This window comes from Equus asinus, chromosome 8 (assembly GCF_041296235.1).
Source record: "Equus asinus isolate D_3611 breed Donkey chromosome 8, EquAss-T2T_v2, whole genome shotgun sequence".
NCBI lineage: Eukaryota > Metazoa > Chordata > Mammalia > Perissodactyla > Equidae > Equus > Equus asinus.
Window position 1 is genome coordinate 68,700,001 of NC_091797.1, and position 10,500 is coordinate 68,710,500.

The 10,500-nt window shown below is 58.4% G+C and overlaps 2 long non-coding RNA genes across 2 annotated transcripts; one reads left to right on the top strand and one right to left on the bottom strand.

Annotated features, from left to right (window-relative positions):
* The first annotated feature begins 1,874 nt into the window (after positions 1-1,874).
* Positions 1,875-4,850, top strand: LOC123285929 (uncharacterized). Its single transcript, XR_011505278.1, has 3 exons — positions 1,875-2,525; positions 2,864-4,364; positions 4,752-4,850. It is a non-coding gene; the product is annotated as an uncharacterized lncRNA (long non-coding RNA).
* Positions 4,151-9,411, bottom strand: LOC123287678 (uncharacterized). The gene is made up of 3 exons (XR_011505277.1): positions 8,301-9,411; positions 5,616-6,248; positions 4,151-4,289 (listed from the first exon to the last, which is right to left on the bottom strand). It is a non-coding gene; the product is annotated as an uncharacterized lncRNA (long non-coding RNA).
* Positions 9,412-10,500: the final 1,089 nt, after the last annotated feature.

The following is a 10,500-nucleotide window of genomic DNA, read 5'->3' on the forward strand; positions in this document are numbered from 1 at the left end:
TTTCCGTGACCGAGTCGGCCTCCCCGCCTGTACTCCTCCCGGCCCGAGAAACGAGACGCGGGGTGGATCGGGACCAGGCCACGCACCAGGCCGGCCGGCACTGCATCCTCCCTCCCCCGACCTGACCTGACCTGGACGAACGCCTCCCCATTGCCCGCCCCCGCGAGGCTGATCCGTCCGGCCGGTGAGGAGGCCGCTTGTCGGGCGCCACCTGCTGCCCGGCATCCTCTTATATAGTGTTCGAGGAGGTCGACCAGGTGGCCAGGCTGGGATGGGGGTGGGGGCGTGTGGGGGGGCGGGGGGGGCGGTGTCCCGGGCGGCGGGGGGCGGGGGGGTAGGAGTGGAGAGGGGAAAGGTGGGCGGGGAGAATGCCGGGGGGCGGGGGTCGGCGCGGGGCGGGGCGGGGCGGGGCGGGGCGGGAGTTGGGGATGGGGGAGGGGCGGGAGGCCGTCTGGACATGGAGGGTTGGAAGAGCGTTGGTGACAATGATTTTCATTATCATTTAGAAAGAAGAACGTGGACTTCTTTAGAGGAGTCCTTTGAATAGCTTCTCCATTTAGTTCACATACATCCAAATGGAGGTCGGGAAACTTGGGTCCTGTTAACATATGGATGGAAGTGGAAAGAACTATCGCGATGACCGTCCTTGTGTTTCTTTTATTTTTTCTTTCTTCCTTCTCCCCAAAGCCGCCCCCCCAACCCCCGCTCCGCCCCGCCCCGTCCCGTCCCGTCCCGTCCCGTCCCGTCCATAGTTGTAGGTTCCAGTGGTAGGTCTTTCGGGTTTCTGCTATATGGGACGCCGCCTCGGCGTGGCTTGAAGGGCGATGCTGGGTCTGGGGCTGTGCCCAGGATCCGAACCGGTGAAAACCTGGGCCGTCGAAGCCGGGGGTCGGGGTGGGGGGCGCGTACTTGACCGCTCGTCCACGGGCTCGGCCCCCGGCCCTTGTTTTCTAGGGAGAGAGACAGAGAGACCCGATCCATTTTCTCTTGGCCTCTAAAGCGTGTGTGTGGTCAAAAGGCGACGGAGAGAGGGGTTCTGGTCCAGAAAGCCCCGACCGCGCCGCCGCGGGGATCGGTCGGTCCCGCCCGAACCGTCCAAGTCGGAAAGGAATGGACAGCTTTCCTCCTCTGGGCCCCTGACTTGGGACCAACAGGGGAAGAGAAACAGGCCTGCCTCTCTCCCTCACACCCTGGCCCCTTCCCCCAGGACGCCCTCCTTCTAGTCAGCCCGCCTCTGGCTTTTCCACACGCCGACGACCGCTCGTCGGCATGGACCCACATTCCTTGGGGGACACCACCACACGACTCTCCCACTCATCTGCCTGCCTTTTGTTGGCGTTGCTGCCAAAGGCGAGGGGTAGGGGTGGCGGTGGCAGGGACGGCAGGGGCCCAGCGGCTCTCTTGCGGGTGAGGATGTCTTGCTGGTTCTCCTAGGTTGGTGATCTTTCTCGATCTCCACACACATTCTTCGTTTGGGGAGCCAAGAGACGCCCTCTGAGGAATCCCTATGGCCAGGGTCGATCACTTACTCGCTCACTGCCTCGGCCTCGGCCTCGGCCTTCGCCTCTGTCCGTCTTGTCTCTCTCCCTCCCTCCCTCCCTCGTCGGTCTCTGTGTGTGGACGTCTAGGTGGAGGCGAGGCAGGGAGGCCACCCACCCACCCACCTCGTGGTTTACCACACGCTCTACACGGAGGTAGAATTCCCATCCCACCGAATCCATCCTTTCCACGGGGCACAAGCCAGTGGCCTTCGGGAGTCTCTCTCCCCAAGGTGGCGCATCCGTCACGGCTATCTATTTCCAGAAGGTTTCCGTTTCCACCCCCTCCCTCCGAAAGAAACAACGGCCCCACTCCCGGATCTGCCCCACCACGACCACCACCACCACCGCCACCGCCGCCGCCGCCGCCGCCGCCGCCGCCGCCATCTGCTGTCGCCCTCTAGGGTTGGACCGTTCTAGCTCTCTCCTCTGCGTGGAATCGCAACGTAGGTCGCCTTGGATGTCTGGCACCTCTCACTTAGCAGAAGGTTTTGGAGGCTCAGGCTGGGCCACGCTTTGGCCCGGGTCAGTGTTCCGTTCCTCTGGACGGCTTCCTCGTTTTCCACGAGAAGGAGCCGTGAAGACGGAAAGGAAGGGCGGATGGATGGCTTCTCCCGTGCTACCGAGTCCCTCTCCCCTTTTCCCCAAAGCGTGAGGGGCGGTCGAGAGGATCGTCTCTGATGACAAAAGTCAGAGGCACCCCGGGTCAGACACCGTGCGAGGCGTTGGTGTGTTCTCAAGACGAGAACACGTCCCCGTCAGCGTTTCCTGTCGTTCTCGTTCCGAAAGGATTCACGCGCCACCCCGTCTCCCTCAAGGTCTTAGGGCTGTCGTGCTCCGCAGCCGTCCCGTGTCGTGGATCCTGGGCACCACCACGCCACCGCCCCCCCCCCCCGCCATAGCTGTCGATCGCTATGTGGCACGCCTACGTTTGCCCAAAAGAGCAGTCCGATGGACAGCGTGGTGCTTTTCCCAGCAGGCAGGCAGGTGAGAGTCACCCCTCTAGAAGGTTTCCAAGCCCCGTTCCATTCTCAGAGGCAGCTCCTTTGGCCATCAAGGAGGCAGGCGATGGGGGTGGGGGTGGGGATGGGGATGGGGCCGGGGCCTCTGTCCCTCTGTCGCGGTAGAAATGATTGGGAAAGGAGGGACGATGGGCGTAGGTCGACCATCCTGGGCGGTGGTGCTTTGGGAGCTTTTTCTAGAAGAAGGAGCGAACGGCCTTCCCTGGGAAGGGAGGAAACCAGAGGAGGTCCCCCTCAGACCGACCTGGCATGAGAAGGACATTGTCTCTCTCTCTCTCCCTTTTCTTCCTGACTTGAAATCAGGAGACAAAACTCCCCTGCCAAAGGGGCCCTCCCGAAACAACGGGGAGTGAGGAAGACCTCCTTCTCTTCACGGCTGAAGTTCTCCCTGCCTTTCCTGGACGGGAAGGATAGCACCTACGCCCGCTGCCGTCGGCGACTTTTAGTCCCCCTGGAGAGGAAGAAATTCTTTCCCGTGGCCGAACCCTGGCGGTTCGTTCGTGCTGCAGAGGACGTGGCCCTCTCTGACACACCCAGGAACCTCCTCGCTCCGGGTCGAGGAGAGGGAGTTCTGTTCTGTGGTTTAGAATGGTGCTTAAAAAGGGACATCGCTTACAAAGGGTCCTCGTCCCCCTTCCTAAGCGGACGGCTCGGCTCAGAGGCGTGAGATACGTTTCACATCCTCCTCGTCGTCTTCACTCAAAGTTTTATTGGAGTTTTGAAGATTTTATTTTTTGTCTTTCCTTTTTCTCCCCAAAGCCCCCCGGTACATAGTTGTGTGTTCTTCGTTGTGGGTCCTTCTAGCGGTGGTATGTGGGACGCCGCCTCAGCGTGGTTTGATGAGCAGTGCCGTGTCCGCGCCCGGGATCCGAACCGACGAAACACTGGGCCGCCTGCAGCGGAGCGCGCGAACTTAACCACTCGGCCACGGGGCCAGCCCCTTACTGGATTTTTAAAACAAATCCGGGGGCCGGCCCGGTGGTGCGGCGGTGAAGTTCGCACGTTCTGCTCCGCCGGCCCCGGGTTCGCCGGTCCGGATCCCGGGCGCAGGACCCAGCACCGCTTGGCGAGCCACGGTGTGGCAGGCGTCCCACCTGGAAAGTAGAGGGGGATGGGCACGGATGTCAGCTCAGGGCCAGTCTTCCTCGGCCGACAGAGGAGGATTGGCGGCAGATGTTCGCTCAGGGCTCATCTTCCTCAAAAATAAAATAATAAATCGATTCGATAAAATATCAAATAACACAACTGCGGGATCACGACTCAGAGTCACCATTGGCCCGATGATGCCACTCCCCACCCCCCCCACCCCCCTACCCCCCACCATTTGGAGGTGCCGTCAGTGGGATTCGTTCCTGTTTGTCCATCTTTCTTCCTCTTTTTTTTTTTAAAGACCGGCACCCGAGCTCATTGCCAATCTTTTCTTTTCTTTTTATTCCTCCTCCTTCTTCTTCTTCTCCCCAGAGCACCCCAGTACCTAGTTGTATATTCTCTTTGAGGGTCCCTCTGGTTCTGCCGTGTGGGACGCCACCTCAGCGTGGCTTGATGAGCGGTACCGTGTCCGAGCCCAGGATCCGAACCTTCGAAGCCCCGGGCCGCTGAGCGGAGCGTGCAAACTCAACCGCTCGGCCACGGGGTCAGCCCCTTCCTTCCTTCCTTCCTTCCTTCCTTCGGAGGAGGAGGAGGAGGAGGAGGAGGAGGAGGCAGGCCCTGTGTGAAGTCGCCAGTGAGTCTGTGGAAAGAGACGGAGGATTTCCCATGGGAAGCTGGGGCGGGGGACACGGACTAATGTCGTGCGAACTTGAAGGTGAATGATCAAAAAACCCACACACGCCTAGAGCAGCGGGTTGCCAGTTAGGAGTTTGCTTGCCGGGCCCATAACGCAGGGCTCATCGATGAGCCAAACCGTCCGTGATCCTCAAGCAGTCTAGTAGGGTTAGAGAAAGGAGGGGAGCACTCTTTCTGCCCCAGACGAGGCGAGTTTCTCAGACAGCCACCCTGCCCCAACATCTTCCCTCCCTGCCTCCCGGCCCTTGGCGGACTGCGGCCTAAGGGTGGGGGAATTGAAGAAAGCCGTTCAATGGAAAAGAGCCCGAGGCCATGGGAGAGAGCTTCCTGCACTTGAATGAAGCCCTGACACCAGGCCCGTCGGAATGAATGGGCCTGACCTCCCCTCCCCCCTCCCCCCTCCCAGGCTGGCGAGTCCCACCGACTCGACTCGGCAGTGGAAGGCTAGGGGTTTCCTCCGAAATGGTGAACCGGCCCCCTTGTCCACAGGAAAACCACACACAGGTACAGCCTAGGCCGGATCTCGGGCCAAGTCGTCAGGGTGGCAAGATGATGGCGGATGAGAGGAAACTTGTTCTGGGACCGCCCCGCCCCCCATCGCCTCTCTGGCTGAGAAGAGGGCTGGGGAGCGGTGAGGGTCAGGGGGAGAGTGGGGGCGGGGCCAGGACAGGGACCACCGGGAAGTAGGACGGGAGTAGCCCTGAGGCCTGCCTGTCTGCCTGCCTGCTTCCTTCCCTGCCGGCGCAGGGCTGAGAGAGGCACGGGGCACGCTGGCTCCTGCCCCTTCACTCATTCAGGAAGCCTTCTGTTGTTGCTGCTGAGGTGCCGGCTGCGGTGACAGACAGAGCAAAACTCCTCTCTCTGTCTATTTCTTCAAAGGCCCGAGTCTGAGCTACGACAGATTCCCCTGTGGCTCGACCCGCAACCTCCCATCCTGCCAGACCAGACCCCTTGTCCAAAAACCTCCACTGGAGGAGCTCTTTCACCTGACCCGGAAAGGAAACACCAGCCCTGCCTCAGCCTCACACCCACCACCACCACCACCGCCACCACCACCACCACCACCACCACGACCCCCCCTCCCCCCGCCCCACTCTCCTCCAGACCCAGATACCTAACAGAGGGAACAAAAATCCAAAAATCCTGCTGCTCTCCTTCTATCGCCTCCACTTTAGAAGAGTCGGTCTCCCCCAAACACCTCAGACTCTGTGACTTCCCGCAGCCTCCCTTTCCCCGTCCCCATTCTCTCCCCGGACGGGCCCCATCTTACACTCGAACGACAGCTCCACTGCTCGGGGCAGCTGGACACAATGTCCCAAAGTGGCCCAGATGGTAGCCTGGTCGATTCCAAAGGACCCACACACGCAGTCGGCCATAAACGTGATGTGGAGATCGTGGACGTTCGCGGGCCTCTGATGAAATCGCTGCTCCGGGGACCCCGGCGTCTAGGACCCGTCTTCTCCGTGTTCTTCACACTGTTGCTCCTGGGCCGGTTATTCTCTTCCCTCTCGCTGACCTTAACGTTTTGTCTCTGCCATTGAATTTTGACTGTGCGAATGTGACTTGCCGCTGTAGGGCTGCGTGGATCTCTCAGGCATCCTGCTGTGCCATGCGGGGGAATCCTTGGTGGGTGGGTCGATAGACGTCCGTTTGGTTGTCCCCTGGAGGGGAGAGACAGAGGGGACGACTCAATCCACCACGAACGCTGATGTTGCTCCGATAAACCTGTAGCGGTGATTCTAGTTTATGGCCTGTGTCCTGAAAAGAACTTCCCGAAGGGCCAGCCCGGCGGCACAGCAGTTAAGTTCGCACGTTCCGTTTTGTCGGCCAGGGGTTCGCCGGTTCGGGTCCGGGGTGCGGACGTGGCGCCACTTGGCGAGCCACGCTGTGGTCGGCGTCCCGCCTATCAAGGGGAGGAGGATGGGCACAGATGTTAGCTCGGGACCACTCTCCCGGGGCAAAAAGAGGAGAATTGGCAGCAGGTGTCAGCTCGGGGCTCGTCTTCCTCGAAAAATAAATTAATTAAATAAATAAAAACAACTTCCCAAACCTCTCTGATAACTTGAAGCTTTGAAGTTTTGCGAGGTGAAATCAGGTGATAAAAAAAGTCCACGGACGGGGGCAGCCCCGTGGCCGAGTGGTTAAGTTCACACGCTCCCCTTCGGCGGCCCAGGGTTTTGCCCGTTCAGATCCCGGGCACGGACACGGCACCGCTCGTTGGGCCGTGTGGAGGCGGCGTCCCACATGCCACAACTAGAAGGGCCCTCAACTAAGATAGACAACTATGTCATGGGGGGGGATTTGGGGAGAAAAATCGGGAGGGGGGGAAAAAAAACAAAAACGGAAGATTGGCAACAGTCGTTAGCTCGGGTGCCAAACTTAAGACAAAAACAATTTCCTTGATGATGTAGATCATTTCCGAGTAAGATAGAACCTGAGACGTGAGTGGCTAAATAGAAGTTTATCTACTTTGCGTTTGTGAGGCTACGGAAACTAAAAGACGTTTGGGTCTATCGAGGAACACGTCTCGTGCTTTATTAAAAGCTTTGACAGGGGACGGCGGCCCGGCGGCATAGTGGTTAAGCTCCTGCACTCAGCTTCGGCAGCCCGGGGTCCTCGGGTTCAGATCCCGGGCGTGGACCTCCACCGCTCCTCACACCGGGCTGTGGCGGCATCCCGTCCACAAGATCGAGGAAGTGGGGCGCAGGTGTTACCTCGGGCCCGCTCTCCCTCAAGCAGAAAGAAGAGGAAGATTGGCAACAGGCGTTAGCTCTGTGAGGGCCGATCTTCCTCACCCAAAAACTAAAGTGAGATGAAATCAAATAAAGCGAAGGAAAAGATAAACCTATGAAATCCCATGTTTCTAAAAGTTGCCAAGTGGTTAGAAATTGGCCAAGCGACAGAATACTCATGGGAAGGACAGTTCCTAATTGCTGACTTCTTAGTTTTCACCAAAATTAAGGTTCGTGAGGGTTAAAAATTCTACTTGACAAATGTGATGAAAGCCACTAGGCCGGCCCGGTGGCGTGCTGGTTAAGTGTGCCTGTTCCGCTTCGCCGGCCCGGGGTTCGCTGGTTCGGATCCCGGGGGTGGACGTGGCACCGCTGGGCGAGCCACGTGGTGGTAGGCGTCCCACATGTGAAATAGAGGAAGATGGGCACGGAGGTTAGCTCAGGGCCAGCCTTCCTCGGCAAAAAGAGGAGGATTGGCAGCAGTTAGCTCAGGGCTCATCGTCCTCAAAACAAAACAAAACAAAAAGCCACTAAAAGTGAATATGGGAAACATCTTTGTGTTCAAGGAAAGTGAGATGGCTGCCTTCAGGCAAGAGGGCCTAAAAAGTAAAGATCGCTTTGTCTGTGAAAAAGTGATCAAAGTCTCACAGGGAAAAAAATCTGAGAAAAAGGTCTGCTCGTGGTCAAGTGGCCTAAAATTGGAACGAGTGGACAGATAGAAATGGCGAGCGATAGGATCTATTGGAGTGTATGAGGAAGCCATTGGGTGTCGGCCTAATTCGGCCTGACAGTGTTTTTCCAAAAGGGCCTGACGTGGCCGTCGAGCACGCATCGCATCGTAGATCCGCTTTAAACATTTCCTACGGCAAGAACCAATGCCCTTAAGGGAAAGGAGCAGCTTCCCCGTGCTCGGGCCTTTCCTTAAGGAGAGGCATCTTTCCTTAGGCTAGGAACGGATGGTTGCGCTCATCTTTGACCATCCGGCTCACCTGTGACCACCCAGGCCCAGACAACAGACCTGCCACCCAGCAGTGTCTGTCGATCGCTGTGCCGACAGAGCAGTCTCGCGACTATCGTCCAAGGGACCTTTCGATCCTATGTGAAACGTCCTCTCTGGGGGTCTAGAAGCACTCTGTACACCCCACTTCCCGGGCGCCCTTTCTTCCTTCGGGAAGAAAGGCCCCGGGCCACAGTCCTCACATTTTAGGTCAGAATAAACTCACCCAGATTTTCACGGATAGATTGGTTCCGGATTATTTCCGTCGACAGAATGGAATCAAGTCAATGAGTTTCAAGATCGGAGGGAAGCTGATGCAAAATCAGAATTTGTTTCTCTTGCTCTCGAAAGGATACTTTTCTCTAACTTCTAGTCTCCTCCTGATAAAGACATTGGAAAAGGTTTCTCTTGACCTCTGAGGGAATCGACACCAAAGACAGAGATCCTCCATTTTGTCAGAATGATTTCCTAGGCCTCCAATGGAGGAGGCCTCCCTCGGACGGGAGCTCAGCTTTTGTTTTGCAACAGTTTTCCTCTCTCTGCTTGCCTTTAACATCTCCTTTCCCGTTCTTCTTTTTTGGAAGGGAAATACGTGCACCGCTGGGGAAAAAAAAAAAAAAAAAAAGAATTTTCTAAATGACCAAAGAAGATCTACGACTGTTGTTATTTTGGTTTCACGGGGCAGTTCCACGTCCACATTTACTCCATTTTAAACACCCACACACACTCACAGCACGGCGCTGTGAGGATGTCCCGGGGAACTCAATTTGTGGAGGGAATGGCTGTGAGGTCTCTGCCCCCCAACCCCCACCATTTGGGTGCTTCTGCTTGTTGATGAGGACGGGAAGCCCTGCTGAAATCCATATTCTTATCACCACACGTGCATCTGCACCCATGCTCCCCCCGTGTGTCGTCTTTGGGCTTTGCTGTGGCCCCGTGCGGAGGGAGACCCGTTTTGTCTTGTAAACTTTTCCGCGGCCAAGCGGCTCGGTCCTTTCCTCTACGACTTGTGGGCTCTGTCTGTCCGTCTGCCTTAGAAAGACCCTCTGGGCCGGAAGTGACAGGCTGCACACAATTCCTGACAGACTGCGGACAATTCCTCTGTCATCACGGTCCTTCTCTGATGACGTGCATGGTTTCGGTTTGACAGCGACCCCCACCCCCCACCCCGCCCTGATTTTCTAAGTCCTCCCGGGAGCCCGGGAAGTGCTCGGGCCGCTCCGGGAAGCGGGGGCCGGCAGCCCCGGCCTGCCCCGTGGCATCTCCGGGGACTTTTCCACCTCTGTCCGCGTCAGCCAGCCGGCAGCCCCGCGCCCGGCCCGGCCCAGGAGTCACGTGGGGAGTCTGTCCCCTTCCTGGCAAGCCCACCCACCCCACCCCCCTCCCCGCCGATTTTCCAACACCTCCTTCTGCGCCCAGGGTTGCCCTGTGCTGCCTGGGAGCTCCGAGGTGGACACCCTGGGGCCTCACGTGGTGACCTCCCGGCCGCCCCAAGCGGGCCCAGAGAGAAAGAGAGAGAGAGAGAGAGAGAGAGAGAGACAGAGACAGAGACAGAGACAGAGAGACAGAGACAGAGGGAGACAGAGAGAGACCTGACCCGGCGGTGGGCTCAGGCTGTGCACTCTCGCTGGCTGGTGACCCGGTTCCCTCCCGCTGACCCCTCCGCGCCGGTCGTTGGGCGCCATCTGGCGGCCGCTTTTACAGAGTGGCCCTCCTCCGGAGCCCCAGCGACATGAGCAAGGGATGGGACTCGCAGGACGTCTGTGTGGTTTCCAGTGTGGGGCTGTGTGGAACAGAGCTGCTAAGAACATTCATGCCCCGGATTCTGTGTGAATGAACAGGAACGTGGCCGCAGCCCCCACCCCGCCCCCCGCCCCAGCCCCCGGGAGTGGCGGGAGTGGTGCCCTCCAGACCACCCTCGGGTTGGATGCCTCCCTCTCTGGAAGGACTCACGGGACTCCACAAAAGCTGACTTCCTGGAGGTCCAGCGGAGACCCCCAAGGCCCAAGGCCCCCCCCCCCACCCACCACAGATCACTGTGGAAGCCTTAACGACCCAAGGCTCCAGCTACATACAGACGCTCTTAGGAGGCAAGATACACCAAAGGCTTATGTAGGTTGCCACTTTCGGTGGTTGTTTCCGCGGCGTGTGTGTTTTGGAACCCGCCACGCCATTTTTCACAGAGGCCTTACCGTTTCCCTTCACCACCAGTGAGGCGTGAGTGACTGACTTGGCTTCTCCGCGACCTCACTAGCAGTTTGATCCTGTTCCTGTATTTGGAAGAAGGCAGTCTCACCCATGTGTCCCCACAATGTCTCCCTCTAATTTTCTCACTTGCTTTTCCAGGGAACAGCTCACATCTTTTCATGCGCTTATCGGTCATCCATGCGTACCTCCTCCTCCCCAGGTGAAAGTGCCTGCTCTGT